The sequence below is a fragment of the Schistocerca serialis genome, chromosome 7 (assembly GCF_023864345.2).
Source record: "Schistocerca serialis cubense isolate TAMUIC-IGC-003099 chromosome 7, iqSchSeri2.2, whole genome shotgun sequence".
NCBI classification, from domain to species: Eukaryota; Metazoa; Arthropoda; class Insecta; order Orthoptera; family Acrididae; genus Schistocerca; species Schistocerca serialis.
Window position 1 is genome coordinate 66,115,730 of NC_064644.1, and position 16,227 is coordinate 66,131,956.

At 39.8% G+C, this 16,227-nt stretch overlaps 1 protein-coding gene across 1 annotated transcript in view; it reads right to left on the reverse strand.

Annotated features, from left to right (window-relative positions):
• Positions 1-16,227, reverse strand: part of LOC126412887 (zwei Ig domain protein zig-8-like) — a 1,343,258-nt gene that overhangs the window by 55,604 nt on the left and 1,271,427 nt on the right. The gene's annotated exons all lie outside the window — the stretch shown is intronic.

Below are 16,227 nucleotides of genomic sequence, written 5' to 3' on the forward strand. Positions count from 1 at the left end.
GCAGGCCTGATCACACTAACACACAAACTCACATTAGACCACGTACAGGCAACACACACAAGAAAGACGACCGAAAACCACAGCGACAGTTAGCAACACTGTATGCAGTAACTGCACACAATCAACAAAGAATGAAATTGTTCAAGTGTAAAGTCTTTGCAGACGCCCATTCGGATGGTCTGTTGCTTGCAAGACAACGAAGCAAAGCTCCTGGATGGCGTACACTGACGAACAGTATCACAAAATTGTAAGCAGAAATAATCTGTAATTTAAACTTACGGAATTTGCGCTCCAAAAAGAAATTTTTAGTTAAAAGTAACGGAATAATGAGAAACTGTAATGTAATAAAATATCTTGAAATATTAAATAACGCAAGTAACACTACAAATATTTTAAACATAAAAAGGAAGGAGAAGGATAAAAGTATCAATTTGAGGTAAGGGTCCGTTTACCACAAACGAGAGAGTTGAAAGTTATAAGTCAAAACCGTTCCGATATCTCCGAGAGTGGAATACATGTATTAGTACTGTAGGTGTGAAGATGGTATGGTATGCAACTTTCAGATATGGTAGTATGGTCTAAAACAAGACAAAATGTCCAGTAAACATGGTCTCTTAATGCGTACCGTAATAGGTATGAGTTCTTATTCGACAGAGGTGTGTTCCACACTAGCGAAAGGTGAACAACTGCTCACAGCTCCTCACGTATGCATTTTAGAGCCCATGTTTACTGGTCATTCTTTTTGGTCTCAGTCCATACTACGACCTCTGAAAGTTGCATACCCTACATTCTTAGCAACAACAGTACCAGCATGTATATTCCACTTTCAGAAGTATTGACATGATTATCGGTTGGAACTTTCGACTCTTTCCGAACGATGGACCCTTACCTCACATTGATACTTTTATCATCACGGAATCACCCTGTATGTACATACGTTTACAGATACCGGCGCCTATGACTTCGTCGCTCTGTAGCGTCGCTGGATAACTTTTCCGGACGCTGTTTCCTACGTACAACTTTATCAACTAAGTTTCCACTACGACCTCTAAAAGCGTGTAACATGAACTGTGAAAAACGCTATGTATACATGTATAAAACAGAGTGACGACTCTTTGACGTTTGTGTCGGTGTGAAGGCACAAATGAACTCTACAGGAATAAGGGTTTGAGAGTAGTGAGTTTAATGAACGAGAGACGCAGCACTGAAGCGTGCGATAAGCTGGAAATCTGAGTCGCTCAAGGACCGTGTGTTGATGACAGAAGCGATTAAGGCCACCGCTCATGACGAACGATAAATCCAGGTTCAAGTACCAATTCGGCACAAAAAATTTCACCTCTCATCATTGCAATACCGCAATGCCTTGTACGAATAGCCGTCACGATTTCTCATCCATCCTTCCCCTTCACTTCTCCTTCCCACGTTACATCTTCACGTGTATATACCAGCCTTGTCATCAAGAGTTACGTCTGTTCTGTTACACATGTTCAAAAGAACAGACACTACTCAAATATATATAAAAATATTAAAGTTAAAAGTGTAAAGCAAGAACTCAGCACTCACAGTAAGATTCAATAGAACGTTTACTTTGTCAGTTCCTCCTAACTTTATGTTCTACATTATAAACTGCCCTGTTAGAAGCAACAAATTTCATGGTTTTGTTTTTTTCACCACAGCGCTAGGCTTACAATAAATGAAGTACGTATAATTCACACGGAAATCGTCAGACGTGATATGACCGTCCACGAAACATTATTTAAATCTTGTTATGATATTTAGAGAAACGGTGGAAAGGCATATTGTATTGGGATCAGAAGTGAAGCATGGTATGAATTTGCTACTATTGTGTGACCGTTATCACCATCCAATGTTTACAGAAGACATAAACAACCCCCTTCCCTAATAAATACAATAGGAACGGTACACAAAATACCTGAAGAACAAAATCGTTATTATGATTGCTGGTTTCCATTGTGGGGCTCGCTGCAAAATCCCAGTAACAGTGTTAATCATTAATGAAGATTGCGAAAATAAAGCCAAACAAACAAGAATCCAGAAGATGCTCCAATTCAGAATTTGTCTACTTAAACCAAAACACTTTGCTTTTAAATCACATCAGTAATTTGAAATGTAAGAAAAATGAATTACGTTGCGTTGCTTCGAATTCAGGTGATGAAAAAAATTAATATATTTCATTAGTGGGCCAGCTACTCATTGGTGTGCATGATGTTCTGTTTAATACCATCAGTGTAGGGCTAGGGTTCAAAATGGTTCAAATCGCTCTAAGCACGATGAGACTCAAGATCTGAGGTCATCAGTCCCCTAGAAGTTAGAAGTACCTAACTCTAACTAACCTAAGGACATCACACAAATCAATGCCAGAGGCAGGATTCGAACCTGTGACCGTAGTGCCTGGAACCGCTCGGCCACACCGGCCGGCTAGGGGTAGGGATTTTTGCAGATAACAAGTGTTATACTACATCTGAATAAAATATGGTACCCCTGATAATATTGTAAATAAAGATATCATATTTATTTAAAAATTTTCTCACAGATGAAGTAAAACACCAATAAAAGTAAAATCGTGTAAATTTGACACTGTGGTGTCATAAAATCTTACACTTCAGATTCTGTGTAGATCCAGGTACAAACATGTTTTATCTAATTAATCCTTTCCCAGCAATAGAAAGGGAATCAGCAAGATTAGCAATCAGTTAGCTATTCACTGATAATGTGCAAATTTATCTGCTCACATGCAGAAAAAAAATTCGACTTGGCCAGAGTCAGTATTCTGTTTTGGCGAGGCTCATAACAAACAGACTCGTAATTGCAGTCGTTATGTAACAGCGTATCAATAACAACTCTTCATCCGTTCATTACCGTGTAGCACCAACAGTGAATCTGAATTTGATTCACGATTAAACAGCGGCGTGAACATGTTCACCGCGGAGTCCACGGGCAATAACATTGAACGATCGTAAATATTACTTGCAGTGTTTCAGAATTTTGTTGATAACATCACTGTCGGATAGTGGTAGGAACTGTCTCCGTTATGTTTCCCGGATGAATCTGAAAAGTTTTGACCGCTTGAGTAACGATAACACGTAAAACATTCTTTTTTTTAATTTTTCGCGTGTCTTTAAAGCAAAGACAGGTGTTAGTAATCATTAGCTAAAACTTCCGGGCTGACGTTTCGTTGCCAACTGCGGGCAACGTCTTTTGAGGTGAGTCAACGACTGGCTGATAGGCCGTCTTCAAATGTGTGTGAATTCCTAAGGACCCAACAGCTGAATTCATCTTTCCCTAGACTTACACACAAATCAGCTTATGCTCAGAATAGCAGACACTCATGCCCAGGGGAGGACGGAAGGGGCCGCGCAATCCGTGACATAACGCCTCAAACCACGCGACCATTTCGTGCGGCCAGGCCGTGTAGGTCCCGTTAATATAGAGCGCATAGAGGGCACCGCCATACGTCACTTGGGGCCGACTGTAAATCTATCTCTGACTAACGTCATTATTCTAGATTGAAGGTAATCGTTTGTCACATCGTTTGTGCAAAGTCGGCCGCCATATCTTGTTTAACTTTAAGTCTTCCTCTTTTCCGAACCTCTATAGCTTCCCTATACATACGCGCATAATAATGGGATTTCCTGGGTAGCACGCTCGTCTCACTAAATTTTATTTCATGATCAACGTCTTTAAAAACATATTCCGCTATAACTGATTTTTCGGTATGTCCTAGTCGACAGTTGCTTTTGTGTTCGGTTAAGCGAGTGTTGACACTTCTTTTTGTTGTTCCAATATAAGCCTTCCCACAGCTACACGAAATTTTATACACCGCAGGTGTTTGCTAAGTGGTGTCGTGCGTCTTTCGTCGACCTTAAATATTCACTAACCTTCTTGGCGAGTCTAAAGATTCTTTAAACTTTAAACTTGGGTAGAACTTTCACAATACGGTCAGTAATACTGCGAATTAATGGAAGAAAAACTTCTCCAGCTGACAGTTGTTGTTGTTGCATGTTGTCAGATACTTTTCTTCTGTTATGAAGTGCTCAATCGATCTCGTTGTCAGCGTATCCATTTTTCTTAAAAGCCGTTCGAAAATGATTTAGTTCATCTTGCAAATAAACTGGCTCACAGATCTTATTAGCTCCTTCCACTAATGTTTTTAATGACACCTCTCTTCTTCCTGGGATGATGTTTCGAATCCTTATGGAGTAACGGTCTGTGTGTGTATCTTTTCTATACACTTTAGGCTCTTGACTCCCACCTGCCCTTTTAATTACTGATACATCCAAAACTTTGTTTGTGAATTGCTCTCTTCCTCATAGTAAATTGTATCTTTGGATTAATACTATTTAGGTGCACTAAGAAACCACAGAGTTCTTCTTCACCGTGATTCCATTACATATTAGGACAACGAAAACAAGTGTCAATACCCGATTAACGGAACACAAAAGGAACTGTCGACTAATACATACCTACAGATCAGCTGTAGAGGAACATTTTTTAAAGACGGTGATATGATATGATGTTGCTTCACGCAGGTGGGTGTAAGCTTGAAATTTATCCCACACGTAACGCCTGGGTGGTGCTAAGAAGGCAGCAAAACTGGCAGCCAGACAATCTTTATAGATCTCTTGGCTGTTCGAGAAGTAGATAACTGAGGAAACTTGGAGCAAATATTAAGATATGCCAACTGAATATTGGGGACATTAGTAAAACTAAATGCCAAATTCTTCAAAAGTTATTCACTAAGCACAACATTGACGTGGTTTCCCTACAGGAAACCCATACCGATAACGAAGGTCAACTACGCTCCAGAGGAAGAATACCAGGATACGATATACATATCACCATGTCTATGGAGTAGCCACATGCGTCAAAATGAAATAGAGAACGCTCACCTACTGTCTACTTCCACAAATGACAATATCCACTTTGTCATAGTCAAAACAGGTGAGCTGGTCATAAATAACATTTACAAAACACCAGGATCCGCATGGCCAGCAGATGTGCTCCAATCACACCGCCATCCCGCAGACTTTGTAGGGGACTTTAACAGCCAGCACACGCTATGGCCATACAGAACAACTGATACAAATGGTGAAGCCTTAGCAAGCTGAACAGAAGAAAATTACCTCCACCTCATTTTCGATGCTAAATATAGTGGTCCCTTCAGCTCAGCGGCTTGGAAACGAGAGTATGACCCAGACCTATGCTTTGTCACAGATGATGAAAATCACCAGCTGGTCAACAAAAGCCGAAATGTTCTGCCAGATTTCCCTGACAATCAACACCGTCCATTCCTAGTAGAAATCGGCACAAGTATTCCATTGATAACCTCAACCCCTCGACCCAGATGGAACCTACAGAAAGCGGATTGGAAAGTTTACTTGAAGAACTCGACAAATGCCTGGAAAGGATCCCTCCATAGGCTGATAGCTATAAAAGATTTGTGGAAGCAGCCATCAGTACACCAAAAAAGCACATACCTATAGGATATCGCAAGAATATATTCCAGGCTGGTACGAGAAATGTGAAGAATTGTATACTGACTACCAAATCAGCGATGACAGAGAAATAGCAGATGAAATAATACACCGCCTTGATACTGCACGACAACAGAAGTGGATGGGAACAACTCAGGCTATAGACGTTAAAGTGTCCAGCAGAAAAGCTTGGTCCCTGCTTCGGAAACTATGAGGAGCTAGCCGTATCACTCGAGAAGAAAACTCCACAACACCTAACAAAATTGCTTTGCACACTGTTAAAACATCTGAAGGAGTGAACCACCGAGAGACAACAATTCATATTGAACGTGAACTTAGAAAGGTAAAAGGAACAGCCAGTGTTGACACTAAATATTTATGGGACATCACCCACGAAGACATCTCGTCAGGAATAAAGGTCACAAAACCAGGTAAAGCCCCCGGCTCAGATGTTATGCTAGTATGCCTAAGCAGTAGCCATGCGAACAAAATCGATGTTGAACTTAACAACACCATGCGCATTATTTCAAGAACCGTTAGGTCTACACATAACATACGTCTACGTGTCCTGAGTCATATACCACCCCCAAAAATGTGACGAGTAGCAGCCTTGGTCAGGGAATACAATGAGATCGAAGAAAACTCTCAACAATCGGTACACATCGATATATCCGATCTGAGTATGAAAAGGCTTCGTTAAAGACATCCTCCTCTTGCTCTCGACAGCCTCACTGGGGCTGACGTCAACTCTCGGAGAAGAGAATGGCTCCAAAATGCCCCAACAACATGCCACCTAATATTTTGTATTACTGAGGTAGTTCCTGAGTTTGATCAGCCCCACAAGATATGGTCAACTCTGAACTAACTAAGAACTGGGCATGAAATATGTGCAGACTACTCTTCAAATGGGGACTGCTGTCTTCGCCAGCATGTGACTGCGGCGCACCTATCAAACCATCCAACACATCAGAGAAGAATGCAGTGCAGAGAACAATTCCTCATGGCATCCGAAAAATCCATTGAATATATACAAGGACCAGATGTTTGTCTCTGAATATGTGTAATACTATGTAATGTAGAATAACTTGATCCATTACCGAAATTTACTTAAATGCCATATGCTAAATAATAAATGAAATAAAATTTATTGAGACGAGCGTGCTACCCAGGGCATCACATTGTAATGCACATATGTATAGGGAAGCTATAGAGATTCAGAAACTACAAAATAATTTTAATAGAAAAGAGGAAGGCTTAAGGTTATACAAGATATAGGGGTCGACTTTGCACCAACAATGTGACAATCGATTACCTTCAGTGGAAAATAATGACGTTAGTCAGAGATAGACTTACAGTTGGCCCCACGTGACGAATGGTGGTGCCCTCTATGCGCTCTATATAAACGGGACCTACACGGACTTGCAGCTAGTGGACTCACCGCGAAAGATGTTGCACGCAGTAGACAACGAAATGTCAGATCGACCACGGCCTCTGAGCCCGGACGTTTTAACTAATGCAGACGCCGGCCGTAAAAGCCTATACGCTATGATTTGGTGTTTGTAAACCTATAACACTGCACAGACTGGACAAGCTCCATCCGTCGAAAACTAATCTCACTTGTCTAAAGTAACCTTTGAGAGCAACAGTTTCACATGAACCGAATATAACTGAAACAGAAAGCTGTGCATGTTTCTGTTGTTTTAAACTGTGTAACGAGCCACCTACATGAATTACTTTTATCTAATATAAGCGAGTGGCAAATGTTCTTCATAGGGGTCATAGTCATCCTGAATGTTCGACGTACGTGGGAGGAACTTGTAACTACAACGACGCTGTACTATTGTACTTATAAAGAATGTTTTTTTCCATCTGATTTTTCTATAAACTTGTGTACTTGATGTTCTACTTTTATTTCTTTTTCATTTCATGCCACTGTGTTAAGAGAACTGTAAACAAGTTTCAATGTGAATATTAATGTTTATGTTAATTGTCAAGTAATATTGTAATAGAATTGAAATGTAACAAATTTTGGAACTGTTGTAAGATGTTTAAAATTGTTACTGTGCGTCTGGTCCATACATAGGCAATGTGTCAGGATATGTAGAATGCAAAACCTCGGGTGAATACCCTGTCTTTAAGGGAGCGGTAAATGATGGATGGCAGGCGAGCGCGGGAAAATGCGCACGGGCACTGCACAGCACAACGGGCTCAGTAGTTGTTAGAGTTTGGCACTGGTTTGAGCAACACCTTCTGGAGCGAGGAGGCTCTACTGGAAGACGTAGCTTCACTGAGCCTCGGGTATGCCGTTCCAACGCACACACAGCATGGCATAATACCATGGGCACTAAATGGAACTGTATTGCGACGCTAAGAAGAATTTAAGTGCTGATACATCAAGAGCCGTAGCTGTGGTTGTATGTGTGTTCTGTGCCTCGCCATCTCGCCGCCCGCCAACTGCCGCACCGATACTAGCAGGTTGAAACTTTTAGTACATTATTAGTATGGATCAGAGAGTGAACTGTGTAATAATAACCTAAATTTCACCAGATCTTTCCCATCATTTCATTATCCTCACAACTAACCTAGACAGGATCCTTTCCAAACGTTGTGCAATCCGAGTGTCCAAAAATGATAATTAAAATTTGTGTTAATAATAATTATTTGCAGAACTAGCTATGTTACAATGGTGTTTAAAGAAATGTTTGGTTAATGAACCAGTAAATAGATAACGTAAGTCTATCGAAGTTGAAAGGTAACTTTAATATTGATATAGTAATTAAGTTTATTATTTGGAGATAGATATAAAGGTATTTAAATGAGCAGTAAATAAGACGAAAAGACTAGTAACTTATATACTGGAAATCTTGAAAGCATAATAAATTCAGTAATCATTTTTTTTAATACAGTGATCATAACATTTTCAGGGTCCCCCCCTCCCTTAATTCATTTGAATTCTGAAGTGTTCTAAATTGGTTTGACCTGCAAAACCTAAAGTCAATATAAAAGTCAAAATTTATCTTTATCAAAACTTACATTTTGTGTGTGGGAGGCAAGAAAGTACAATTTCTAGGATAACCTATGCCCGATTTTAATCAGATTAATAGACTGTATAAAGTGTTGTAGTATACATTACAGTGTAGTGTTACGTATTCATGGTTTTTCCATATCAGTACATAACGTGAAACTATCAGTTCAATAGATTTTCAGGTTCTAAAATTCTGCTATACTATGCAGTGTTACTAGTTGTTGTTTTGCATTAATATATACCAACCTGTACAGGGAAGAAACTCAGTTAATGCCTAATTAGTCTGGCAACCGTATTATTGTCACATTAGTATCATCTTATGGTTTCCTTTTGGTCCATCCTGACATGTAATTGCATTTCGAACATACTTGACGGATCATTGTTATTACAGAGTGGGTGTAAGTCTGATTTGCCACCATTCAGTAAACGTGGTCGATAACTATACGAAAATCCTTTCTCATAAGGTGAACCCCGCTCACTTACCACAGTACAGGCTTTAACGAGTACTGTGTCACGCGGAGGTTACAAGTGGCGACCGTGACAGGAATCCAGTTGTTTTCAGTCACAAATTAACGTGAATACCGATCAGTGGATGTTCAGTGGCACAAATTGCAATAATTTTCAGTGAAGTACATCTACATCTACATCTACATCTATACTCCGCGAGCCACCTTACGGTGTGTGGCGGAGGGTACTTATTGTACCACTATCTGATCCCCCCTTCCCTGTTCCATTCACGAATTGTGCGTGGGAAGAACGACTGCTTGTAAGTCTCCGTAGTTGCTCTAATTTCTCGGATCTTTTCGTTGTGATCATTACGCGAGATATATGTGGGCGGTAGTAATATGTTGCCCATATCTTCCCGGAATGTGCTCTCTCGTAATTTCGATAATAAACCTCTCCGTATTGCGTAACGCCTTTCTTGAAGTGTCCGCCACTGGAGCTTGTTCAGCATCTCCGTAACGCTCTCGCGCTGACTAAATGTCCCCATGACGAATCGCGCTGCTTTTCGCTGGATCATGTCTATCTCTTCTATTAATACATAGCAGTGAACGTCAAGTACTGTAGTGAGGTGTAACTTGCGTTCGGTATGGACAAGAACATAAACACAGTAGACGCGCCGAGCGTAATGAGAGATGCGGCTGGCAATGACAGGAATTTACGCGGCCAGATAACAGTTGGCGTTAGCGGTAGACAATTGGCGTACATACAATACCACGAACATGTTAACGAACAGACTGAAATGTTGAGATCGCCTCGAGCACAGCAAGGAATAAAACAGGAAGTAGAGAATGATTTTGTAGATGATAGTGAGAATATGAACGAATCCACTGACATGTTTGATTCACCACAGAAAAAGAAAGAACCGAAAGAAAATTTTTATGTATGATCGGAACGCACCGATTCCATAGAACAAGACAGTGTGAAAATTTTAAGCATGAACGACTTATTTGAACGATTAACCAAACAAATTGCAGGACAGAATGATCAGCTTAAAACACACGTTGACGAGCAGCTTAAAACACAAATTGGTCAACTTAAAGTACAGATAGAAGAACAAGGAATTAAAATTAGTAAACAAATAGAATAGGTAGAATAAAAAGTGAGTAATTTAACTTCTGCAATAAATACTATGATGTCTGAAATTGACACAATTAATAAAAATATGAATACTATGCTGGGGGAAATTGACGATATTAACAGTAGCTTTGATTTTGAAATTCTCAACATCCAACAGAAAGTAGAGCCTCTAGTTGAAACAAAAGTAGACGAAAAAGTTTTCAGTCTTAAAACTGAGATCGTAAACGAATGCCAACATGGAATCTCACAGTTGAAAAAGGCAGTTTCAGATACTGAAAGAGATTTAGGCGAAAAAGTTACTGGATGTGTACAAAAGTGTGAACAAAACACATCGAAATCTCAAGGCAAAATTTTCGATCTCTAGAGTAAAATATACGATAGGCCTGGCGTGGACTGTAATGGCACGCCACTTACGAAGCTGTTGGAAGGTGAGGAGCGCTTTGATCCCGCCAAGAAACATAACGGATGGCATCCGTTGGATTTCATCAAAAGTTGCGAGAGGATGTTTCCTAAACACTTATCTGGTCGGGAGAAGATAAATGTAGTAATTAGCGTCTTAGCAGGTGACGCTAAGCGCTGGGGAATTAACTTGAATACCGAACCAATGACGTTCGAAGAGTTTAAACAAACGTTTACGGAAGAGTACTGGTCCGAACAAAAACAGGACCATCTGTGGTGCAAATTTATAATGGCCAAACTTCATGATAACAGGGGCGGGAATTCTTTGAAAGATTTCTGCGAATATTGGTACCGAAAGTTGACACACTTAAGAGGGAGGAGATCCGATTCTGAAATCGTATGGGAGCTATATAAAAAGCTTCCAGAAGATTCGAAAAGATATGTGGGAAGCAATCATCCAAACGCTTCTCGACAGGGTCGAAGACGAAGACCACTGGCGCGAAAGTCGTGCCAATTATCAGAATTTTAGTAACAGGAATAACCGCAATAATGACGAGAGGAATGACGGCGATGGTTTTCGCGTCAACATGATACAGAGAGGTAAAGGCACAGGAAGAGGAAGAGAGAGTTATCCACATAACGGTAGAGGGCACACAGCGCAAAATAATAACCATGCGGGAAACTGATTTCCGCGAACGTTGCGGGCCAAACGGAAGCGGACAGGACATACCGGCCCCGATTTAAGAAACGTTACCGGACTGACAGTGAAGTTATGAGACAGCTTAGGCACAGGCGTGGAACGATGCAGCGTGTGGTTGCGAAACAAGCATGAGGTGCGAGCGCAGATGATTTATCTTCGCCGCTCACTGCGCTACATGTTAACAGGCGAGTGGAGCATCAGAGGGCAACAGCCCAGCCTAGCAGATCAGCTGTTCAGAGAGAAACCGCTAGCAAGGCGGCAGAATTAGGTACGAACATTGCCATAAGAGCTGGCGAATACATTACGAGTGGTAATTCCGTGGCGAAGGAAATAGTAGATGGAACAGTGGATACACAGAGAGGTGCGGTTAGCAGTGTTAGCAATGAAGTAAATGGCGAGAATGAATTAAAAGAAGCAACTGATTGTCGTGTGCAGATCGACAATCTGTACAAGGGTCTCAAGCAATGTGAGTAGGAGGTTTCTAAGAAGCAATATGAGGCAAGGAGGTTGATTAGTGAAAAAGGAAATAGTAGGGACGTCGATAAGGTGACGTGGCCCGAATTTAAAGAGGAGAGAGTAAATAGCGCGGCGCAAAGTACGCGTGCAGCCGATAGGACGATGATTAAAGATAGGAAGGCATTGGAGGATGAAATCCTAAGCATTGACGAAGAAGTAACTTCTGTTAATGATCCGCCAACAATACAAGCGGTTACCGAAAGGCACCATGAGGAAGGGGCAGGTAATTACCTACGAGTAACTGAAGTTCACGAGGATTACACTAAATATGAAGTAACAGTGGATGTGAGTAAAGCTGATGATGAGATCGTTTTGCCAAAAGAGGATATTGGATTATAATCAAAGCCTGACGAAAATGCAGAGGAAGAACTTAGTGCCTGTCTCAGAAAAGCTTTTATGTTAAAACCTGAAAGTGATCCTGAATGGTCAGATTCTGACGATAGTTCAGATAACTAGTGTTTCAGTACAAGTGAAAATAATGGGAATACAGCTAATTGCGATATTGTATCTACTGATGGCAAAGTTCCAAAACAAAACCCAGATGTTGAGACTGAACACAGAAAGAAAGAACCACCTGACGACTCAGTGTCTATTTTGCAAAGAGTTCAAGTAAGCAAAGACTTTGAACTCCAGAAACCGAGAAAGCCACCAGATATAAATGGTTCACAGGTCAGGAACGTATCTTGGGACAATGTCACAGTCAGCCAAGGTGTGTTGTGGAAAAAACAGAAGGGCATGATTTAGAGCCTGGGGCAGATTTATATCGGACTTTGAGAATGTCATGAACACCTTACATCACGAGTCTACTGGGTTCCCACCGGAAGAAATTCTGTTAGGCAGCAGAAGTAAAAGTTTAATTGAGGAAAAATTAGAGTTTCCACCTGGTACAAGCTTGGGGCTGAGTCGAAAGAATGAATTAGTTAGAAAAAGGGCAAAGCAAAAAGCTGAATCTAGATCTAAAAGACATGATAAAAACTTGAAAGTTTGAAATTTTAAAATTGTGGATTTTGTTCTTTTAAAAACCTACGAAAAATCTAGTGAACTGAAACATGAAATTTCCAAATTTAAATATATTTATAATGAACCGTATATAATACAGAACATTCTGCATGATAATGCTTACTACCTGATCTACCGAAAATCCAAGATACCTTTAGGTGTAAGAAACATTGTGGACTTGAAACTGTATGTTCCTAGGAGTGAGTGACCTAAGTACACTCAGAAAGCAATCTGCAGTAAATGTACTGTTTTTAACGATGAAACTATTTTATTCTAAATGTAACAAATCTTTGTAAATGTATATATACTAATGTCAGTGTGCTAATGTACTTATGTAAGTTTCAGATTAGCAAATGTAATGTAAAGGTAAATGTGTATGGAAAACAGGACTGAAACAAAAAAGCAAATGCTGCAAGCCAAATATGAGATGGGATTGCCAAAAATCAAAGTGGGCAGTACGTGAGTCGTTATATACAGGACTGCCAAACACCAAAGATGGCAGATAAATAGTCGAAAGAGAATTGTAAGTGTGGTACAAGTGATGTGATAAAGTGAGGCGAAATCGACTGCCAAAATCTGAATAATAGGCAGGAAATAAGTGTAGTGAATTTTCTAAAAAGTATTGTGTGTTTATTAGTAAATAAGGAAATGAACTGCCATTCAATGCAAGCAGCAAAAAATGGTTTTATAGTGTATATAGGTATGTGTATATGGTTTGTAGTTAAGTGTTTGTGTTCAAGATTTTGATTTTATTTCTATGAGAAATTTAATAACGATAAGTAATTTGCTATTCTAATCATGTTGTGACAGGAGGTTGGACTGTGCCAAAGTCACTTAGGTAAATGATAGGTAAATGTTCTCGATATATTAAAAAGTGTTGACCGATATAATGTGAGTGAAAGAAAGTTTTGTGGTATAAAATTTTATGATGATACATTCACACAAAGATTCAGAACCCCTGTATAAAGTTCAGTGTTCCCATCAAATTTGCACTTAGAGAAATTTACTGGAAACAGGGGCATGTGTAACAACAACGACGCTGTACTATTGTACATATAAATAATTTTTTTCCATCTTATTTTTCGATAAACTTGTGTAATTGATGTTCTGACCTCATTTCTTTTTCGTTTCATGCCATTGTGTTAAGAAAACTGTAAACAAGGTTCAATGTGAATATTAGTGTTTATGTTAAATGTCAAGTAATATTGTAATCGAATTGAAACGTAACAAATTTTGGAACTGTTGTAAGATGTTTACAATTGTAACTGTGCGTCTGATCCATACGTAGGCAGTGTGTTAGGATATGTAGATTGCTCAGTAGTAGTTGGAGTTCGGCACTGGATTGAGCAACACCTTCTGGAGCGAGGAAGCTCTCCTGGAAGACGTAGCTTCACTGAGCCTCGGGTATGCCGTTCCAACGCACACACAGCATGGCAAAATTCCATAGGCACTAAATGGAACTGTATTGCGACGCTAAGAAGAATTTAAGTGCTCATACATCAAGAGCCATAGCTGTGGTTGTATGTGTGTTCTGTGCCTCGCCATCTCGCCGCCCACCAACCACCGCACCTAAATTTTACCAGAACTTTCCCACCATTTAATTATTCTCACAACTAACCTAGATAGGGTTCTTTCCAAATGTTGTGCAATCCCAGTGTCCCAAAATGAAAATTAAAATTTGTGTTAATAATAATTATTTACAGAACTGGCTATGTTAGAATGGTGTTTAAAGAAATTTTTGGTTAATGAACCAGTAAAAGAGTAACGAAAATCTAACGAAGTTGAAAGATAGCTTTATTATTGATATAGTAATTAAGTTTATTATTTCGAGACGGATACAAAGGTATTTAAATGAGCAGTAAATAAGATGAAAAGACTAGTAACTTATATACTGGAAATCTTGAACGCATAATAAATTCAGTAATCATTTCTTTTTAATACAGTGATCATAACATTTTCAGGGTCCCCCCTCCCCCTTAATTCATTTGAATTCTGAAGTGTTCTAAATTGGTTTGACCCGCAAAAGTTAAAGTCAAAATAAAAGTCAAAATTTATCTCTGTTTATCTTTATCGAAACTGACGTTTTGTGTGAGTGTGGGTGGGAGGGGGGGGCGCATGAAAGTACAATTACTAGGGTAACCTATGCCCGATTTTAATCAGATTAACAGACTATAAAGTGTTGAAGTATACATTATAGTGTAGTGTTATGTATTCATGGTATTTGCCTATCAGTACATAAAGTGAAACTATCAGTTCAATAGGTTATCTGGTTCTGAAATTCTACTATATTATGCAGTGTTACTAGTTGTTGTTTTGCATTAATATATACCAACTTGTGCAGGGAAGAAACTCAGTTAATACCTAATTAGTCTGGCAACCGTATTATTGTCACATTAGTGACGTCTAATTGCATTTTGAACTTACATGACGGATCATTGTTATTAAAGAGTGGATATAAGTCCGATTTGCCACCATTCAAGTACACGCGGTCGATAACTATACGAAAATCCTTTCTCATAAGGTGGACCCCACTCACTTACCATAGTACAGGCTTTAACGAGTACTGTGTCACGCGGAGTTTACAAACTCATTGGCCAGAGTCTGCTAAGAGCTACAGCAACGGCTTCTGGGTTCGACGCTTGCTGCCTGTGGTGTGGGATTACAATTTGATTGGTGCTGGAAATGATCCCTAACCACGATATAGCTTGCTGTGATATCTGGGCTGCAGCAGATGATCCCTGGAGCCCAGACGAACCAGTCCAATGAAACGGGCTGCTGGCAGCTCGGATGCGTTCGCGAGCAGAACGTCGTCTGATGTAGTAACACTGCAGCTGCCACTACGATTACGCACAATTTCAAGTTGTATATTGCGCATATTGTGGCAAAGTTATCTCCGTTGAAAATACAGGTGACAAGTAAGTAGTTTCTCTCAGCTGCTAATGTCTAAAGCTCCTGTCCTCTTACTATACAAATTATTTATATTTCATTGACTCCAAGAAGACTTCTAATCTCTACTGTATTAATGATAGCCAACAGTACTGAATTATTGCGCAGTTTCAGCTTCACTATTTATAGCATGTGACATGACTCCCTGCCTGCGACGGTATCAGATGCTTGCAGGCATTATTAACGCCCGATAGCATTGCACTCCGTCATCATATGAGTGTCTTGCGTGAATGTACTCACGATATTGCGCAGATACGACTGTACCCTTAAGAGAGAGTTTTAAAGCGGTAATTTTATTTCAACAAACCCATCTTCTATCCAACTGCATCGGCTTTATCGGCGGCGCCTTAATGCGCGTTTCACATATCTCTGTTGTTAAATTGTATGTGGGAATTATTTCATTTATCACAAGGGACAATATTTATAAAAATAAGTTAACAAGTTTTGATCTGAACTGCTGTGATAGGGGTTAACAAACGTCACTGAGAAGCTAAAATTACTGTTGTCCAGTAACTGTTGACTGTTGAACAAATTCAGTATGGAATTGGTTCAGATATTCATAATAC